Source organism: Olea europaea, chromosome 11, assembly GCF_002742605.1.
Source record: "Olea europaea var. sylvestris chromosome 11, O_europaea_v1, whole genome shotgun sequence".
Lineage (NCBI taxonomy): Eukaryota > Viridiplantae > Streptophyta > Magnoliopsida > Lamiales > Oleaceae > Olea > Olea europaea.
This window is the reverse complement of record NC_036247.1, coordinates 12,950,306-12,965,570: the sequence shown is the minus strand read 5'-3', so window position 1 is coordinate 12,965,570 and position 15,265 is coordinate 12,950,306. Positions and strand designations below refer to the sequence as shown.

General features: G+C 44.3%; 1 pseudogene; it reads right to left on the bottom strand.

Moving 5' to 3' along the window:
* LOC111404477 overlaps positions 1–15,265 on the bottom strand; it is a 37,779-nt pseudogene that overhangs the window by 4,275 nt on the left and 18,239 nt on the right.

The window sequence follows — 15,265 nt, the reverse complement described above, 5'->3', positions numbered from 1 at the left end:
TAGGTCTAAAATTTAGTGCTAATAAGGAAGGCGTGAAATTAAAGGGTTTTGTAGATGCCGACTATGCAGGAGATAAGGATGGTAGGAAATCAACTTCCTCTTACGTATTCACCTTATCAAATTCGTGTGTTAGTTGGAAATCACAGTTACAACACATAGTTGCACTATCCACTACAGAGTCAGAATATATTGCCACCACTGAAGCAATTAAAGAGGCTCTATGGCTTAGAGGTCTACTTCATGAACTGAGTGTCTTGAATGAGTATGTGGTTGTGTATTCTGATAGTCAGTCATCCATACATCTGTGTAAGAATCCTGTTTTTCACGAATGCACTAAACATATCGATGTTAGGTTACACTTCATTAGGAATATAATATCACAAGAAGTAGTAAGACTTGAAAAAATTCACACACAATATAATCCTTCAGATATGGGCACGAAAGTGCTGCCACTGGTAAAGTTTAGAAGTTGCAAAGAGCTTCTAAACATCAGTACAGGTAAATGATTTCCAATTTTATCGATTTTCTGTTAGAGGTGTCACTAATGGAAAACGTTTTTCTTTGCAGGTCCTTTGACACCAAGGTGGAGGTTGTTAGACATCATGTTGTCAAATGACCTCCTGGGCGATGATGAAAACTAGTTTTATCAATCGACATGAATGACTGAACGATAAATCAACACCGAATAATGGGATGACCCGACCTAGCATTGTTTTACCTATTGGATGGCTAATAACCTTTGTGGCTTGTTAGTGTGCTATTAGGACATAACCCTATTCGAGCCTACTTTCCATATTATAACTTACCTTCTTCTTCCTTGTGCATCCTATTGATTGATCTTCTCTACTTCTTGCTTGAGTCTTTGTGACCCTAACCTGTGTGGTATCCATCCTAAGTGAGTGGAAGAAACAACAAGCAAAAGGAGCAATAGCAACCATAGGAAGAAAGCACACCCGACGGTCGGTCCCTCTTCGGTTTCTTGGTGTTGATTCGATGTTTAATGGTTAATTGAGCCCGGAAATCACCTTGAGCAGCTAGAGGAAGATCCTAACACCAACACATATCACATATGGGAAATTCCATATTTACAGAATTTTACCTCACATAAGCCTGCCAAAATAGAGACAATGTGTGGGACCATGTGTAATAAAAAAATGCCAAAAAAATCACCCACCCACCCCACTTGTGAGTTGTCTTTAAAGGTTCTGTAAGTGGAGCAAGGTTGTTCACATATTCACTTGGCTTGGATATTGTTAGATTCATGCTATCGCCAACAATTTCCTAATAAGGTAGTTCACCAACTACTACAATTGCATAAGAGAAGTTGTTGGACTTCATAAATTCCCTATTGCGATTTTCGCTATAGACGACATCTATAAGGGGATCAACAACATTCCTCATAGAAGTTAAAATCGTGGTACCTATCAAACAAGATATAAAATAATAATACCAACATAGATTCCAAATAGTTTTTTATCATCTAAATCAAATTTTATAGCATCGATGAATTGAGAACCTAATTATGAGTAGGAAAGGAAATGATAAAATGGCTTCCTTTATATGCTTGTCCCCTTTATATATATATATATATATATATGAATATGATTGCTTCAGCTGATGATCCAACTAAGAAATCCCATGTTCATCTTGCAAGCCATAATCCTAATCATATATATATATATAAATATATGATTGCTTCAGCTGATGATCCAACTAAGAAATCCCATGTTCATCTTGCAAGCCATAATCCTAATCACAAGTGTGCAATATCAAGTAAAATGAAATCAGAAACACACAAAACAAATAGCCCTCAATCTTTCATTATGAAGAAAAAAGAGAATTACACTAGAGATCACGTCTCGCTGCATCCCTAAAAAGTTCTTGTGTGTATGTAAGAATAATAGGGTGACCTCGTACATCTAAGAATGACTAATATACATAAAAGTGAATCAGTGGTCAAGGGAAGAGGTGTGCACTATGATTAGGCTTCACACAGTTTAATACGTCTAATGTGCGTCCTTACTTTACCCCTAGTGTGAACATTATGTACCTGTAGCTAAAATTTCATTTCAGAACATACCAGTTGTGATGTCATTGGAAAGACCATGTCATTCTATTGTCCATCATCCACATTGATTGCCAATATTGTGATCATGGCTCTCAGCGACGAATATATTTGGAGCTTTCTTTGGAAGAGGAAGCATCGATTCGTTATGATTTTTGCCATTTTTTAGAAGGAAAAGCGATCTCCTCACAGCTTCTTCGGCTAATTCTCTATGTTCCTGTTTAGAATATCATTAAGAGGGTGTTTGACAGATATTTTTATGTAAAAATGCATTTTAGAATAGAAAATTAATGTGAAATGTGTGGTTGAGAAATACGGAAAAGTTTTTAATTTACGTGTAATATTATTTTTGTTACGCCCCGAACTGAACCCACGTCAGGCGACGTATGGAACTCTCATACGAAATGGTTCCACTTCGAAAAGTCCACCACGTCAGCCGATGTGCGGAACGCTCATACGAAGTGGTCCCCCCTAAGTGGTTCCAATTGAGATGATCTGCTATCACACTACGAGGCATAGGTAATTCTGCAAAACTAGTTGAAGCGCCCTATCCCCCTAAATCTGAGGCGAAATGATCCCCGTGGACCTCGGCCTGAAGATCCACCGTCGATTTCAGAATGAGATCTTTGTCAAGATCTTTTCTACCCCTAAGTTTAAAGTGATTTAACGTCTCCATGAGGCTAGTTGATGTGACCTATCAACTTTATGTCAACTCAACTCAGGAGAAGTAACTACTCGCCCACTCTACAGACGCGGCTGATTGATGCCTACAAGCAGATGCCTCATACCATTCAGATGTATACACGTGTCTCACATCCAATGGCTCTCCTCACCTATAAATACCCAAGGTTTGACAAGAGGCAAAGATAATGAAACTTATTCTATTTAGCACTCCATAGCAAGCAAACATATATTCTCCTCCCCACTATTTTGCACAACCTTGGTACTGTTCCAATCGCCTGAGTCTAATTTGACCGTCGGAGTGTATACGATCGCCGCTACCCCTACTGGTTCCGGCCTTGTGCATCTGACCATGCATTGATTATGCGCAGGGAAGAATACGTGGAGTGGCTATCAGTTGACCACGTGGAGGGTCCAATTTTCGAGGTCAACAGATTGGCGCCGTCTATGGGAAATCTTCCCGTTCAAAGTTCTACATTCTTCACCGAAAAAAACCCTGAAAAACTAGCGACTTACCCTGAAAAGGGCACGTTCTTGAAAAAGAACAAAGTCAAATAATACCCCAAAGTCTCATCACCCTTGAAAAAGGAGATAGAATGAGTTCCAGCCATGAAGATGACAATCCCATGAGAGAGGCCTCTGAAGAAGAGGTGCTTCATAATAATGTCACTCACTAGAGACCCCATCACCGGCGTCGCCGAGGCGCAAGAACAGCCATGCTCACTGAAGGGATGGCTCAAATAGCGACGGGCATAAGAGCCATCACAACTCAGAATATGGTGATACATGAACTTCTCATGCAAGCCCAAGGTCATTAGGGCTATCAAATGTCCCAAGGATCTTACCCGGTGCTGGAAGCTCCTGTATCTCGTTCCCGAGGCCATATGAGCCGGCACAAAGAACGCCCCCTCGAAAGAGAAGTGGGCGTGGAAGCCACATCTTATATGCAGGGAAGCCAGCCAACGGGACCACAACTAGGGGACAATTTTCCTCAAGAATATGAGGAACAAAGGTCAGTAAGTGTCTTCAACTGAATAGGGCAGGACCCTAGTAATAGGACCCACTCAGTGCAAAGATCAGTTCGGAAAGACCAGGAACAAGAACAGGTGCCTCCTCCTAGAAACAGGAGGGATAGAAGAAACCTAGTCGATTGGGGAAGCCGAGGAGAAGCACCTCCACCTCCCCAGGATATTCAAGATGATGAAGGGTTAGATGGGCCCTGTCGATCTTATGAGATCGATGACGATGATGATAACCTCCCTTTTTCAAGGGAGATCCGAAGCTTCCCGATGCCGGCAAACTTCATGCCCCCTAAAATCCCCAAGTACGAAGGAAAGGGGGACCCGGAGAAGCACCTCACCAAGTATATGACACAGATGAGCCTTAAGGGAGCCTCGCCTGCTTTGAAATGCAGAGCCTTCCACTTAATCCTAGGCGGAGCTGCTGAAGTGTGGTATAGCAGACTTCCTCCTCTGAGCATTAGGAGTTGGCCAGATTTGAAGAAGGCATTCTTAAACCAATACCTCTCACGCAGGGAAGAAGAGGCCCTAGTGCAACACCTGCAAGACATGAGGCAGGCCTCTGGAGAGACGCTAAAAAGTTATCTCGCCAGGTTTACAGATGAAATCACATACTGCAAACATGTCACTAACAGGAAAGCCCTTTCAGCTCTGAAGGGCGACCTCAATATGAACACTTTGTTCTGGAGAAACGTGCGCAGCAAGAATCTTGCCACCTATGACGAACTGGTGAAAATGATGAGAGTGGAAATCGTCAGTGAGGAAATGATTGACCATCGAAACCGTGCCACGCAGGGACTCCCTCCGCCTCAAAGGCAGGTAGGTCGAGGACCCGCAGCGTACCTCGTCACTCAGCAGTGGACTCAAGCAGGTCATACAGTAGCTCTCACCTCCGGACAGGCGCTAGCCTCCACCACATTGAATGTAGTGTTGGTATTGGCATACGAGAATGCTCCTGGCGAAGCAGGACCATCCGGAAGGGCTGATAATAAGAAGAAGAAGAAGAATAAGCGATCAAACAATCCCTTGGAAGGAGCAAGATTCTATACTTTCCATCAACTCTATGGGCATGACACTAACGAATGCTGAGACGTAAATCGATGTCCAGATCGAGGCAACCCACATCCTTCCAGCAGAAGTGAATATCCCCGTAGATCCGCCTCCCCGAACAGGGGAGAGAGAGGGCATAGAGAGCAATCACCCTAGAGAAGGGAATCAAGAGACCAAGGATAGTCTAGACAGAGAGATTAGGCCCCATTCTCTGGAAGCCAAGTCATCAGGGAGATCGACACAATCATTGGGAGACCTCACATCGGTGGCAACACCAGGAACGCCCAAAGAAATTACACAACGGAAGCAAAGGACTTGCCAACGATTACCTTGTCAACGAGTCACAAGCGGTCGATAAGATGGCCCCAATCACCTTCTCCCAGGAAGATCCATCGTGATGCATTGGTTGTAAGAGCTGTAGTGGCCAGAAACAGACTAAAATGCATGCTCGTCGATAATGGAAGTTCAGTGAACATACTGTTCAGCTCCACCTTCGACAAAATGCAAATTGAACATGGGTGATCCCCTTGACTGACCCACTATTCGAATTTACTGGAGACAGCATCATCCCATGAGGGCGGATCACTCTGCCCATCGAGATGGGTTCAGCACCCCTAGTGGCCCAACACTTCATGGAATTCTTAGTAGTAGACCACAGATCGGCTAATCATGGAGTATTGGGCAGACCCGCTTTGAAAGATCTTTGGGTCGTCGCTTCCATCCACTATTTGTGTATGAAATTCCAACTGAACATGGAATTGCTACAGTCCGAGGCGACCAGATGGGCTCTAGGACATGTTATTTGAACTCTCTGAGAAAGTCGGATCCCCGAACTGTTAACGTGATCATAATTGAAGTTGCCAATGAAACCAGTATGGACGTGGAAATGCTCGATGCCCCTAAACAAGGACATACCTCTAAACAGGAGGAAGACGTCAACATGGAAGAGGCTCCTGAACAAGGACACCCTCTTGACGAGTTAGATCCTCAAATAATTGACTCTGAACCAAATGCAACTCCAATGGAAGAACTAGAGACTTTCTCCATCAACCCAAAGGACCCTAGTCAGGTCTTACGAATAGGGAAGGCATTGTCCCCTGAAGCGAAATAGGAGATGGTAAACTTCCTAAAAAGGAACTTGGATGTCTTCGCTTAGAAGCATGAAGACATGGTGGGGATAAATCCAAGGATCAGTTGCCACCATCTTAACATCAACTCCTCATGTGCCCCTCATCGGCAGAAAAGATGTGCCCTCAACCCAGAAAGGCATGAGGCTCTCAAGGACAAAGTAGGCAAGCTTAGCCACAGTGGTTTCATAAGGGAAGCCATCTACCCAAAGTGGATATCCAACCCGGTCCTGGTGAAAAAGCCCAGTGGGAAGTGAAGGGCGTGCGTAGACTTTACCAACTTGAATAAGGCATGCCCTAAAGACAGCTTCCCACTTCTAAGAATAGACCAACTTGTGGATTCCACTGCTGGACATGAACTATTGAGCTTCATAGATACATATTCGGGGTACAATCAGATACTCATGTTCCAACTTGACGAGGAAGCTACGTCATTCATCACAGACAGAGGACTCTACTGCTACAAAGTCATGCCCTTCGGATTGAAAAATGTCGGAGCCACATATTAGAGGTTGGTCAACATGATATTCGTTGAACCCATTGGTAAAACCATGGAGGTCTATGTGGACGATATGTTAGTCAAAAGCCTCCATGCAAGCTATCACGTAAGTCACCTTGACCAAACCTTTCAGATACTTAGAAAATATAAGATGAAGTTGAATCCCCTCAAGTGTACCTTTGGGGTGGCTTCAGGTTAGTTCTTGAGGTATATTGTTAACCAAAGAGGGATTGAAGCCAATCCAGTAAAGATAACGACCTTACTGGAAATGAGGTCACCTAAGAAATCGAAGGAGGTCCAAAGCCTCAATGGTCGAATAGCTGCACTCAGTCGCTTCATCTCCAGGGCCACTGATAAGAGCTTACCCTTCTTCAAGGTGCTTAAGCAAGGAAAGAAGTTTCAATGGACTTCTGAGTGCGAAGAAGCCTTCCAAGCGCTGAAAAAGTACCTCGGAGAGGCACCCCTTTTGTCAAAGCCTCAACCAGAAGAGTCTCTGCTACTGTATTTGGCAGTATCGGACGTGGCAGTCAACGCTATTCTAGTCAGAGAAGAACATGAACAATAGTTGCCAATGTATTATATCAGCAAAGCACTCCTTCCAACTGAAACACGGTACCCAGACATGGAAAAATTGGCACTTGCCCTCATCACAGCCTCAAGGAAACTGAGGCCATACTTCCAGGCCCACTCTATCGACGTGCTCACCAATTTTCCATTGAAGCCGGTGCTGCAGAGAACAGACGCATCAGGACGCCTGTTAAAATGGGCAATCGAGCTCAGCGAGTTCGACATACTGTTCCGACCTCGACATGCCATCAAGGGCCAGGCCCTTGCAGATTTTGTGGTTGAGTTTCCCAAAGCCCCAGAAATGGAGGCAATAATGGAACCAGCCGAGCCCCCAACTTGGAAACTGTTTGTAGATGGATTCTCAGGAGAGGCTGGCTCCGGGGTAGGAATAGTCTTGGAAAGCCCAGAGGGTCACAAGCTAAATTGTGCAGTAAGGTTCGGCTTCAAAACCTCGAACAACACTACCGAATATGAAGCCCTTCTAGCGGGCCTTAGACTAGCAAGAGAGATGCAGGTCAGAAGGCTCATAGCCAGCAGCGATTCTCAGCTAATAGTGAATCAGGTCAGTGGAAGCTTTGCTGCCAAAGATAGTAGCATGGTCGCATACTTGAAGTTAGTTCAGGACCTAGTCCCTCAGTTCGAAAGGTTTGAACTAATTCAAGTCCCACACCTAGAATATACACATGCAAACGCCCTTTCAAAATTAGCCAACAGCAAGGATTCTGAGCTATTAAAGGACATCCCTATTGAACACTTGTAGAAGCCCTCCATTTTCGGAGGAGAAGATGTACTTTGGATAGAAGGCACCCCATCATGGATGCAGCCCATCATCACCTATCTAAAGATCAGAGACTACCTGCTTCCAGAAGTGATGCAAGGATGTTAAGGAGAAGGGCTGCGCACTGCGTCCTGAAAGAGGATGTGCTCTACAAAATAGACTTTGCCTTACCACTTCTCCGATGTGTGGGAGGTGAAGAGGCCACATATATACTTAGGAAATCTGTGAAAATCACTCCAGAGGAGCGGCCCTGGCACACAAGGTTCTCCGTCAAGGCTACTTCCGGCCGACCCTGAAAAGGATGCTTACCAGTTTGTCCAGAAATGTGACAAGTGCTAGCGCTTCTCAAACATTCAAAGGCAACCTTCTCAGAACCTCACTGTGGTAACCAGCCCCTGGCCATTCGCCAAGTGGGACATCGACTTCATTGGCCCACTGCCTAAAGGAAGAGGAAGCGCGACCTTCGTCGTTGTCACCATCGACTACTTCACCAAGTGGGTCGAGGCTGAACCTCTTGCGAATATTATCGAGGCAAACACTACAAAATTCATCTGGAAGAATATCATTTACAGGTTCGGTATTCCCCACTCCTTAGTGTCCGACAATGGGAGACAGTTCGACAACCGAAAAATGCAAGTATTGTGCAACGAACTGGGGATAAAAAAGGATTTCTCAACGCCTCATCATCCGCAAGCGAATGGACAAGTTGAGGTAGTAAACAAAACCATCAAGCATACCCTGAAAAAGGAAGCTTGACACATCAAAGGGGGCTTGGGTCGATGAACTTCCTCACGTCCTCTAGGCAATCCGAACCACAAGCCGAACTACAACTGTGGAAACACCATTCTCAATGACCTACGGGGTCGAGGCCATGAGCCCGATCGAGGTCGGGGTCCCATCACACCACCGAATACACTTCAACAAGATCAGTAACGATGAGGCCCGGGCGAACGAACTCCACCTCCTTGAAGAAAGAAGGAATACCTCCCAGGTGAATTTGGCAAAGTATCATAGGAAGATGACCCGCTATTATAACTCCAAAGTCAGAAATCGAACTCTTCGCCAGGGAGACCTCGTCCTCAAGAGGGTCTTCCAATCATCAAAGCTAACCGGGTCAGAAGTGTTTGGACCGAGCTGGGAGGGCCTTTACCGCATCCGTAGGAAATCTCGACCTGGTACTTTCAAAATTGAAGACATGGCGGGAAAAGCACTACCTCATCAATGGAACATCGAACACTTAAGAAAATATTACCAGTGATGAGTTTTTGTTCCGATCTGATCTCAATGTTGTCTGATAAGTATGTGTCCCGATCCAATCTCATTTGTAATTTGCCTATCTTACTGAGCGCTGAAAATGCTTTGGTAATGGATAATGTAACTTTTTCAAGTATAAATACTTCAGTTCTTCGTCACATTGGCTATCAAATTGTTACCTCAGTCCCTCGGTATTATTACTTAAGCGATCCGATCTAATTATTGTTGAGAGAGGCTTGATGATTACTTAAGTGGTCCGATCTTCTGATTGTTAAGAGGCGCTTAGCCTTAAAGGTTTGTCATTCATATATGCGTAAACAGATCAATACGATAAGAAAGTAGAAGCAATATTTTTTCATTTCGTTCACTTCAAATTTACAAAAGGCCGAAGCCATTACAAAATAAGCCCTACTCTATAGAAGGCTCCTCCCCACCAGCCTCAGGAGCTACTGGAGCGTCCTCTGCCAGCCTCCAATAGGTCCCCCGAACTCTGTCTCTAAAGAGGAGATGTCCAAAGTAGGGTGGACCTCTTTCAACCGACCCAATATGCCTTGGGCACTCCAGGAGGCCCAGAAATTCGCAAAGTCGTCGTACAGGGGATGTTCCTCGAAGTGGTCAATGAAATTTTGAACAGACACTTCCCCTGTGGACTTTAGCTCCTCCTTCAAAGAGGCAATTTCCTCAGACTGGGCCGCCGTCCTCTGCCTTAGCTCAGCTTTCTCTTTATTGGAGGCCTTCAGAGCCTTCGTGGCGAGCTGGTGGTGCTCGTTGGCATGATCCACTCTTCAGGTCATGGCAGCCACCGGCACTCCACTTTATAGAGCTCCTTCTTTAGCCGCTCAATGTCTCCAGCAGCAGCAGCCAGCTAGGCCTCAGCCTCCATCCTCCTCTGCTCCTACTTCGCAGCCTTGGCCCGGGCCTCCCTCACCTTGTCCCCATATTGCATCGCCTCTTGGCGTTTAGGTCCTTCACCAAGCCCTCGAGCTGGATGCTGGTGCTCAGAGCCCAGGCCACACATGCACTATTGGCCGCCACCAGGTCCTCAACTGTGCAAGAAGCGGTGTGGTCCATCCATTCTTCAATCCAATACTTATTGTGGCCACTGCAATCGTTTCTAGAGGGAGAGCCTCCAGTACTTCTTTAACGAGCTCTTCGGAGTTCGAGCCCAGGAAGTCCACCTCCTTGGAGGGATGGGCTCTTTTTTTCTTAGGCTCCACCGACACCTGGCAGAGAGGGACGACAGCAACTGGCGCCCTTGCCGGGGCAGGAGAAGCCTCTGACGGCACGGACGTTCTCTCCGGAATGGCCACCCCGATAGGAATTGTGGTTTGCCTAAGAAAGGGGGTGGCCTCGCCACCGTTGGCCGCTTGGAAGGGGCAGCAGGTTTCTTACCCCTCCGAAGCAGGTTTGCCTCTGGATCCTCAGGCTCCTCCTCCTCCGTCGAAGGCGGGAGCCTCTTGCTGGCATCCACTAAGTCCTCCATCTGCTTCTTGTAAGAGGAAGATGAGCTCTTCAAGGCCCTCACCTCAACCATCATCTTCTATATTATTTTGAAGTCAGGCCGGATAGGCATCTTCTTATTGAAGTTATCTGCAAGAAACAAGTAAATTAGTACAAGTGTGAATGACTCGAAAATATTTAAGGTGTTCGTTTCGAGACATTACCTTGTGAGGCCATCAGATCATGCGTCACAAAATGGAGGTTCTCTCTGATCAGCCGATGGAATGACTTCTTCTTTGGAGGTAGCTAATAGATCACGCAGACGATCTCGAAATCGTCTGAGGACAGCTAGCACCGAGGAAGAGTGCCTTCAAAAAATGAATACGAGTGTTAGTTATAATCCGAACCGAATAGAATAAAGAAGAAATACAGCTATAATAATCACTAAGTGTCAAGTACTTCGTAGGGACCGTAAGAAGTGCCAGGGTTCCTCCTCCATCGTGTCCCATCTCCCGGCAGCTCAGCACAACGAGCTCTTCCACTCCTTGATGAAGTTCGGCAGATCGAGCACGAATGGAGTGTGAAAACCCCAAGAGCTCAGGTAATACCAACCCCTGGTCTTATCCCCCCGGCTATTACTTTCGGAAAATAAAGGGTCTGAAAAACTGAGAAGGGCATCTCCACTCCTAGTGACGCCTCTTTCCATAACATCTAGGAGCCCACCATCTGGCTCCAGGAGTTCGGATTCAGTTGGGTCGGTGCTAAGCCATAAGACCTAAGCGCCATCCGAAAAAATGGGTGAATTGGAAGCCTAAGGCCAGCCCTAAGGATCGCCTCGCTTATCGCTACACACCCTGGCCTAGGGTAGTAGGCCCTCTCGTCAGGCTCGGGTAGGATCAGGTCTATGCTATCAGGTATCCTATATTAGGTCCTAAGTCTTTTTAGGTCGGCCTCCTTTACCTTTGAGGGCAAATATGATGCCCCCCAATGCACAGAGGTGTCTACTGGGCTATCCAGCCTCTTCCAAATATTCTCTCCCCCTAATATCACCTCGGTTACTTCGGAGGAGGTCGCCACAATTGGCTTATCCATCCGTACTAACTCCAACCCCCTCCCTAAACTAGCACTACCCTCTGAGGCTATTTTCAAAAAGGAAAAATCTCAAAGTAGTTACTAAAACTTACGAGTTTGAGTGTTCCCCAATCGGAAATGGTCAAAAAGTGGTGTGTGATCACCAGAAAATCAAAGTTCTCGCCGAAAGTGCTTGAAGAACGTCGAAAATCACAAAGAGATTTGAGAGTAATGGAGTTTTCTATTTTCGCAAGAGAAAAAACTCCAAAAGTGCTCAACTCCGCTTTTTATAGAGCGCTCCAACCAATCTCCATCGTCAAATTCAAAAGCAATCAATCTAGGCCATCCGTCGCACCATCAATCTAGGCCGTTGAAATGAAACGCCATATTTGATCTATACCTAAGATCTTACTGTGATCCTCACGCTCACATATAACGCATCACCTCAGTCACCACCAGCCGTCAACAATAAGTAGTCGCAGCAGCCTTTTAGAGGAATGGGCGTTGCATCCAATTGTCACCTTGAAAATACGCAGCAGCTGTCAAATCATTTAACATCAGACACGTCTGCCTAGGATCGAGCTCCTCACTCAACTTTACAAAGCTTAAATGCACCTGACGCGGAGTCTCCTGTGGATCATCACCTCGGTCGCTGCGCTCCCTCCTAAGCTTTACAAAGTGTTAGCCATCTCCCAACGCATCATCCCTTGTGGGTCAGCGCACCGGTAACAGATGAGTTCCTCACTCAACTTTACAAAGTTTAGGCGCACCTGACGCGGAGTCCCCTGTGGTTCATCACCTCGATCGCTACGCTTCATCCTAAGCTTTACAAAGTGTCAGCCATCTCCCAACACGTCGTCCCTTGTGGGTCAGCACACCGGTGGCAGATGAACTCCTCACTCAACTTTACAAAGCTTAGGTACACCTAACGTGGAGTCCCCTGTGGGTCATCGTCTCAATCCCTGCGCTCCCTCCGAAGCTTTACAAAGTGTTAGCCATCTCCCCACACATCGTCCAGCTCGTCAGTACCTCGACCTCACATAATTTTTTTTCCTCACACAATGGCGAGGATTTAGCACATCTACCTGTGATCCACGCTTCAGTGAACACAGAGAATCGACCCTCAAGTTCTCACAAATCACGATCCCCATCCCGAGGCGCATATACCCGATCGGGAAGACAAGTCCACCCATAATATAAATATTCGTACATGGACTTGAGGGACCACTGTTACGCCTCGGACTGAACCCACGTCAGGCGAAGTATGGAACTCTCATACGAAGTGGTTCCACTTCAGAAAGTCCACCACCACGTCAGCCGATGTGTGGAACGCTCATACGAAGTGGTTCCGAAGTGGTCTCCCCTAAGTGGTTCCAATTGAGATGATCTGCTATCACACTACGAGGCATAGGTAATTCTGCAAAATTGGCTGAAGCGGCCTATCCCCTTGAATCCGAGGCGAAATGATCCCCGTGGACCTCGACCTGAAGATCCGTCGCCAATTTTAAAATGAGATCTTTGTCAAGATCTTTTCTACCCCTAAGGTTTAAAGTGATTTGATGTCTCCATGAGGCTAGTTGATGTGACTTATCAACTTTATGTCAACTCAACTCAGGAGAAGTAACTACCCACCCACTCTACAGACACGGCTGATTGACGCTTATGAGCAGACGCCTCATACCGTTCAGATGTATACACGTGTCTTACATCCAACGGCTCTCCTCACCTATAATTACCCAAAGCTTGACAAGAGGCAAAGGTAATGAAACTCTTTCTACTTAGCACTCCATAGCAAGTAAACATATATTCTCCTCCCCACTATTTTGCACAACCTTGGTACTGTTCCGATCGCCTGAGCCTAATTTGACCTTCGGAGTGTATACGGTCGCCGCCACCCCCACTGGTTTTGGTCGTGTGCATCTGACTGTGTGTTGATTGTGTGCAGAGAGGAATACATGGAGTGGCTATCGGTTGACCACATGGAGGGTCCAATTTTCGAGGTCAACAATTTTAATTAAGAATGTGTGGTTGAAAAGAAGAGAGAGAGAAATGCATTTTAATAAAAAATTAACTAAAAGGAAAAATTTATTTCAAAGAAGTGCAATAACGATGTACCAGACTTCCGAGTTGATTCTCCAAGGTAAAATTAGCTCTTGGGTTCTCAGATAGACCCAAAATAAATTTAACCCTTAGTATTGTCTCAACAGCATCATCAATTCTGCTCATAGGAATGACATTTTGCTTCACTGGAAAAGTCAGGTTATCAATGAACTCTACGATTTTCTTAGGAATTATAACTTGCAATAAACCAATGCAATAACAATTACCCAAAGTTAGAGATCGTATACGGTCGGTTTCCCCTAGTGAATAGGATTAAAGAGTATAATTGACAAGATTTTGACTTGTTTTTATTACTTTAACAGAATTCAGTAGTATCCAGCCCTCACTAACAATATCCCTACCAAGAACATTGTTAATGTATCCCTGTATTGTTTACTAGTCTAGGAGAAACATGATTGAAATGTATTTCTCTATGTCTAATTATTTAAGCTTCTGATATAACTGATAGCTATGTTGATCTAAGGAGACATAAATATAAATTATATTATATTGACCATGCAATTCCAGTAAGAATACATGTTTGAATATAATAAGTATAGTTAGCACGCGACGGGGAGGTAATCTTATCAATCACCTCAAAATCTAATATGACAAAACCCTAAACACGACCTCAAAATAGCAATCATTGGCCTAACCATGGAAAGTTTCAGGAAAAAATTGGAAAATAAGTTTAATAAAATTTTCGATTAAATCTATGATAATTGTAGTTTCTACACTTATTCAAGATCCTAAATGATGATATTTTGTTATTCTTTGGGCAATTTAGTACCTAATTTGTTATTTATTGCTTTTATTAGGAAAAACTCATGTTTGGACGAAGAATTGGAAGAAATAATAGAAAATGGCTAAAATGAAGCAAATTCAAAGTTCAGGAATTTAAACTACTCAAAAGTTGTTTCAAACCTCACAATTAAGATTCGAGAGTGTTAAAGGTTAATTAGATGAGGAAAGAAGTCAAATAGATGAAGTATAGTTAAAATATTATCACACATCAACTTTCAGCCCAAAAAGTTATGTTTCGGATTTTTAGTTTTATATTGAAACCCAATTTTGGCAAAGTAGACATTCGAATTGAAAAAATGGTAGGTCTAGAAGAAATGTAGCCTCCAAGTTATCTTTCTAATGTACTTTGAATCACCTTAGTTAGATATCAAAAGGGGAATTTATGGCAAAAATATTGAAAATTGTTTGGTTATCTTAAATTAGGCTAGGCGCGTGCCCTCACCTACAGGACAGAAGCATGTCCCAACCAAAAATGAGGCGACTAAGGGAACCCCAAACTAGTCAGGCATGCACCCTAGATTTACCTAGGCACCTACTTCAGCACAAAAATGGAAAAAAAATCATATTTTCCTTATTTTTGTTTTGGTAATAATTCAATACAATCTTTTTGACATCCTTTAAATACCAAAACTTGATCAAAATGTAAGAACCTCCATTCGACCTAAATTTCATTATATATTTTTTAGGTGAAGAACATGTCTATACATCAATTCAATGAGAATCATACAAAGATTTTGAAGAATCATAGCCCGATTTTAAGATGTGAGACAAGAACGTGGATTTCTCTTACTTCTTCCATCTTTCTTATTT